Source organism: Micromys minutus, assembly GCF_963924665.1.
Source record: "Micromys minutus genome assembly, chromosome: 19".
Taxonomy (NCBI): Eukaryota; Metazoa; Chordata; class Mammalia; order Rodentia; family Muridae; genus Micromys; species Micromys minutus.
This window is the reverse complement of record NC_137954.1, coordinates 52,978,879-52,985,728: the sequence shown is the minus strand read 5'-3', so window position 1 is coordinate 52,985,728 and position 6,850 is coordinate 52,978,879.

Here is a 6,850-nt window from a genome sequence, read left to right as displayed (position 1 = left end):
ATCCAAACCCCTGGGACACAATGGAGGCAGTTCTCAGAGTCAAGTTCATAGCACCATCAAAGCCTAGAGAGGTCTCATATTAGCTACTTAGTAAGACACCAGATGGCTGTATAACAAGAAGAAACAATTCCCCCAACAGTAGGCATCAGGAAACAATCAAATCCAGGGCTGAAATCAATGAAATGGAAACAAAACATTTACTAAGAATAAAATAAAAAGTTGGCTCTTTGGAAAAATCAACAAGAAGGACAAACCTTTAGCTAAGTTAACTAAAAGATAGGGACAGAAGATCCAAATACATAAAATTAGAATTGAAAAGAGGGCATCACAACAGACGCTAAGGACATCCAGAGAATCACAAGAACACACTTTACAATCTGCACTCCATCAAACTGGAAAACAAAAGAAATGGGTGTATTTCTTAATTTATAAGACCTGCCAAAGTTAAATCAAGTCCAGATAAGCATTTTAAACAGACCCTTAATCATGAATGAAATAGTAATTAAAGTTTCTCAAGAAAAAACAAAACAAAACAAAACAAAACAACAACAACAACAACAACAACAAAACAAAAAAAACAGAGCCGGATTTAATGCAGAACTCTACCATATCTTTAAAGAAGAATTAATTTGACCATTCCTCAATTAATTCTGTAAAATAGAAACAAAAGGAACATTTTACAATTCCTATACAAAGGCTCAATAAAAAATTTAGACCAATATTCTTTATGAACATAGATGCAAAAATTCTCAAATATTTGCAAATGGAATCTAAGAACACATTAAAAAGAATTATCTACCATGATCAAAGTAGGCTTCATCTCAGAGATGCAGTAATGTTTCAAAATAATCAATTGATAAGTGTAAGCCATCACATAAGCAAACTGAAAGACAAAACCCATAAGATACAGAAGAGGCCTTTGACAAAACCTAGCTTATCTTTATGATACAAGTCTTGGAGAGGTGAAAAGTAGAAAGTACAAACCTTATTTTAGTAAAGTCAATTAACAGCAAGTCCCTTGGCAACACCATCTTAAGTGGAGAGAAACCCAGAAGTATTTCTTCTAAAATCAGGAACCAGACAAAGTTGTCTACTCTCTCCATACCTATTCAATATGGAACCCAGAGTCTTAGCTAGAGCAATCAGACATCTGAAGGAGATCAAGGGGATACAAATAGAAAAGAAAGAAGCAAGAACCTTTATTTGCAGATAATATTTTATACGCAAAGCCCCTAAAAGCTACATCAGAAAATTTCTATAGCTATCAACACTTTCAGTAAAGCAACAGGATACAAAATTAAGATTTTGTCTTATACTGGTCAGAATGGTCAAGTTCAATAAACCAGGTGACAGTACATTCTAGCAAGCATATGGGAAAAGAGACACACTTATTCATTGCTGGTGGGAGTGTAAACTTGAATAGCCACTGTGGAAATCAGTATTGTTGGTTTTCAGGAAGCTGGGACCAGATCTGTACCACATGCCCAAAGATCTTTGTCTGTACCTTGCTGTTGGAGACACTTGCTCATCCATGTTCATTGCTGCACTACTTACCATAGGCAGAGATTGGAAACAGCCTAGATTTTTATCAGTTGATGAATGGACAATGAAAATGGCATCTTTATACATTATTACTATACATTATATAGTATATAATTATATATTATAAAGCAGTTGTTAAGAAACATGAGACTATGAAACACATGTTGTAGAACCCCGAGGAGTCTTAACTCAGGAGTGAGACCCACAGAGGACAATTAGACAATAGACCGCTGTAATAACAAGAGATTTTTATTCCATGTACACGGGGTTGCTCATCCTTGCAGTGAGAGTCAACCTCGAACTCAAAAAGCATATACCTTTTATACTTTTTTGTGAGGGCGGTGTACTACTATTTTACCATTGGTCAGCAGTATAATTTTTAGAAAGAGGAGAGGAAGGGGGGAGAAACTTTAGCAGTAAGGTTGTTGACAATTTGAATTCTCCTTGGAATTCAGTACAGGGAGGGGTAGGGGAGTTGTTCCTAAAGCAGTCATTTTTGTTTTGTCTTAACTTAACTTGGTCGATATTGCCTGACCTGTCCACTAAAACTTTGTTTTTACATTTTTAGAAACTTGTTTATATCTTTCAAAACTTTGAGAGTTTTGTCCTTGTTTTGTTTCTCAGAATTGGGTGATTAGAGCACGAGTTAACTATGACATGTGTCAGGACCCTATCTATCTAGGGCTTTCTAGAAGGCCAAGTGGCTATCAGTCAGTATATTCTGTGTTTTTTTTTTTTTTTTTTTTTTTTTTAACTGAGAATTACTCTGGCCCATCGTTTTTATTTGTCAGGCACAGGCGAGATTTCATAGCCTTTGGATGACTGGAAAGTCTCTAAGTCTGACTTTAACCATTTCTGTGTCTTTAGGGCCTCACATTCTAAGAATGGTGTGTTTTGGAAAACTCTCAGAGCCCCCCACCCAACCTTGTTTTTTATATCACTCACAGGTTAATGGATAGACCTAGGAAAAACTCAACCTGAGTGAGCTAGCCTAGACCACTCAAATACAAATATTTTGTGTCTTTTTAAAATGTGATTGTTATATTTTAAGACTTAAACTTGTGTGCTACAATCATTTTAAGTGCAAGAGGTATCTAGTGAGGATTTAGGAGGTAGGAGAGGATTGCCCAAGGAAAGGGAGCTCAAACACATTCTCATGGAGAAACAAAGATGCAACTAGAGATGGGAGAATAGGGAGAGAGAAGGAACAGAGGTGGGTATATAGGACAACTGATGCTAAGGCCCCACTGAGGGGCCATTTGCAAAACTGATATTCTGGAAACTTCCTAAAATATATACATGCACAAAAGGAATCTAAGTGGAGTCACCAAAATATCAGGGAGACAATATCCCAACTAAACATTGTATGCCATGAATTAGAACCATTAGAGCCAGGAAGCCAGGGATGGGTTATATCTTGTTGAGTCACTGGCCAATTGTACCCCCATGGAAACTCACAGACCTCACAGGCAGTTGTCAAGGCTGTAGGTTGCTCCCTATAATCTGATGATAAGGCCTATTGCTGAAGGCAACTCATGCCATAGAACATGAAAAAGTCAAGTTGGTGCCTAACTAGAGTTTCACCCCTACTGACTGGTGTTTGTGGTGCTGGTAGGTACTCTGCATGCTACCGGAGGACAGATTAATATCTCTCAGCTACTAGCCCTGAAGCATACAACATTGATTTGCCTACAAGATATACTGGTTTAATGTTTATAGCAGCCTTATTTATAATAGCCAGAAGCTGGAAAGAACCCAGATGTCCTTCAGCAGATGAATGGATACAGAAATTGTGGTATATTTACACAATGGAGTACTAGTCAGCTATTAGAAACAATGACTTTATGAAATTCCTAAGAAAATGAATGCATCTAGAGAATATCATCCAGAGTGAGGTAACCCAGTCACAAAAGAATGCACATGGTATAACTCACTGATAAGCAGATACTAGCCCCAGAAAGCTTGGAACACCCAAGAAACAATTCACAGACATTATGAAGCTCAAAAAGAAGGAAGGCCAAAATGGGGATGCTTCAGTCCTTCTTAGAAAAAAGAACAAAACTCTCATGAGGAAATGCAAGGTCAAATAAAGGAACAGCGATGGAAGAAAAGATCACTCAGAAGCTGACTCACACGGGGATCCACCACATATGCAGTCACCAAATCCAAGCACTATAGCTGATCCCAAGAAATACTTACTGGCAGGAACCTGATAGAGATGCCCCCCTTCAGGGACTATGCTAGAGTCACATAGATACAGCTGAGCATGCTTGCAGCTAACCATCGGTCTGAACTCAGGGACCCCCAGGAGGGTGCTAAAGAAAGGACCTAAGGAGCTGAAAGGGGTTGCAACCTCATGGGATAACCACATTATTAACAAACCAAACCGTCTAAAACCCCCATGGAGTAAAACACCAACCTTTGTGCACGCATTGAGAGACCTATTGATCCAGTTGTGTATGTAGCTGAAGATACCCGTGTTGGTATCAATGTATGAAGAGGCCTTTGGTCCAGGGAGGGCATGTTTTCCCAATGTAGGGGAATGCCAAGGTAATGAGGTGGAGAGGGGAATTAGGAGGGAGTGCACCTTTGTGAAGGCAAATGGAGGGGGAGGGGAGATGGGAGCAGGGTGGGTTGGGGGGAAAGGAATAACATCTCAAATGTAAATACAGAGTATCTGAAAAAAAAGATTAACACTGATTTAACAGTGGCACAAACTTTTCAGGAGAAACTAATCACCCTTTGATTGGATTTAAGGCCCACTTTATGAGATGAAATCCATACCCAATCCTGCTAACGTGGTTAAGAACTGGAGACTAGATAGGTCATAGGTCTTGGTGGGGCCTAATACTATTATTCTTCCGAAGGAACATAGCAATAAACTTACTCCTATGGGCGATCTACTGTACCCATAGATCAGTTCAGCCATCATCAGATTCATTTGTTCTTTGAGTAGATAGGAATATAGAGACCCACTTCTGGACAATGTGCAGAGTGAGAGCACTGAGTCCTATATGATGTGTCTTCATCAGTGCTCCCCTTGAGTGCTCTCCTTGAGGCTCAGGGAAGCATCTGGAAGAATCGAAGAATCGTTGGAAATTTGTAAGAGCCAGATGTGATGGTGACTCTGAGAAAACTGCCTTCTGAACACAGCAGAACTGATATACAGATGAATTCCTGGGCAGCAGTTTCAAGCCAGACTGTACCGGTTTAAGCGCCAGGTGAGGTTCCATCCTTCTGAGAAGGAAAAGTGGACATCCTTTCTTTTCTTTCTTTTTAAGAATTATTTATTTTATGTATGAGTACACGGTTACTGTCTTCAGACTCACCACAAGAGGGCATCAGATCCCATTGCAGGTGGTTATGACCCACCATGTGGGTGCTGGGATTTGAACTCAGGACCTCTGGAAGAGCAGTCAGTGCTCTTAACCACTGAGCCATCTCTCCAGCCCCGGAAGTAAACAAACATCTTTAACCAAGAAGCTATCTACAGTTTAAACCTACTGGCAAAGGGAAACCACTTCTCTCCAGTGGAGTCTGTCTGGGTATACTAACTTCACGGCAGGGCAGACCACGTGATCAAAGGTAGTTGGCAGCCACCAGCTCAGCAGGGTTTTGGTAGCCCTCTGGTCTCATCTTGCTTTGTTTGGTCATTTTGTGTTTTGTGGATTTTTGCTTGTTTATTTTGGTTCCTGTTTCTGTTAAATATTTGTGTGTTTTTTCTTTTTTTTGTTTTTGTTTTAAAGAGAAAGAGAAAAAGAAAATATAGTTGGGTGAGAAGGGAGATGGGGGATCTGGGAGGAATTTGGGGAGGGAAATACATGAATCAGAACATATTGTATAAAATAGTATTTTTTCAATTAAAAAACTATGTCTCCCCCCAAAAGAAAACATGAAAGACCTATTTGAAACACAATCTTTCCTCTGTTACCACAGGATCTTCATCTTACAGGATGTTAAGGCATTGAGTTTAAACTCGCCTCCTTGTGGTTAGTACGTGTCAAAACACCCTGCGTATTTGGTTGCTGACAGCAGCTATGACTGGCTCCAGATTTTTCTCCTACAGAAAGAAATTTGCCAACAGCGACTACTTTCAAAGTTCCAAGGTCTAACAGGGTTTTAGGCATGGAGGAAGCGCCGACTGCTGCCAAGGCGTTTGTGCAGCTGCTGGCAGCCTACACACAATATACAAGGAATCATACCCGTGAGGTTTTCGGTCGTCTAAAGCCAACGAGGACTTGTCTGTTTGCTTGCATGCTTCTTTGATTATAAACTGAGTACACGCGAGGTGCGGGTCGGGTAGGGCTGGTGGAATGACTGTTTGTGATTGGCTAAACCCTTGAGACAGTTAAAGGTCAACCCACTGGCCCCAGGAGCGACTTGCACGGCAACCTTAGCAACCAGCTGGAGAGCCCGGAGCGCTGCGGTGAGTAATTGTAGCTCCTATTGCTGGTGACTGCAGGTTCCATCCTTTAATAACCTGGACCACAAAAGACCCATATGTAGGTTGAACTTCACCCCTCAGAGTCCCAGAGCCCTGGTTATTTGAAGAGACTTCTAGTCTTTGGGGATTCCAGGCCTATTTACCAGGCTTACAGCTTCAGACCCCATATTAGAGTCTGTTCCCTGCAACTTCCACTAGCTCATTTGATAGAGGCAGTGTTTTTGGGGAGCGTATGGAAAGTGGGGGAGCTCTGATAACTGTGCTAGGACATCTCGGGTTGCCTTGCTGGTCAGTCTTCATGTTCTTCAGCCGTTCAACTCTTCCTCGCCCTTCTTCCTTCTTACTACCTCCCCGTTCTCCTTTCTTCTTGTATACTTACACATTTGGATTTCCAGAGAGAAAGTTCCAACATGAAGATTAGTACACAGAAAGGGCAAAGAATAGATGAAAACAAAACAAAAACCCACAAGTAAACTAGAAAACAGTGTCAAAGTTATCACTCAGGAAACATTCCTAGTGTTAGGGAAGAGTGGGTTAGAAATCTATAATTAAAGTCCATTTGATCAATGCTGTCTTCTCTGTGGTCTCCCGTCAGACTCCCCCTGCTCTTGAGGGTTATAGTTTAATTATGGTGTTCCCTAATGCAAGCTACATTTCCAAAGGCTTGGTCTAATTTTTATATGACACAGTTCTCAGAAGTTGCCTTTTAAGTCACATATTCTGAAGCTTGTTTTAATTGAAGCCTTAAAAGGCTGTCCAGAGGTTAATAATAACTTTATAGAAAGAAAACACACAAACTACGAAGCAACCAGGCATCTTGCTGGAGTTATTTCAATAAAAACAATGTCTCAGAAATGTTTTGAT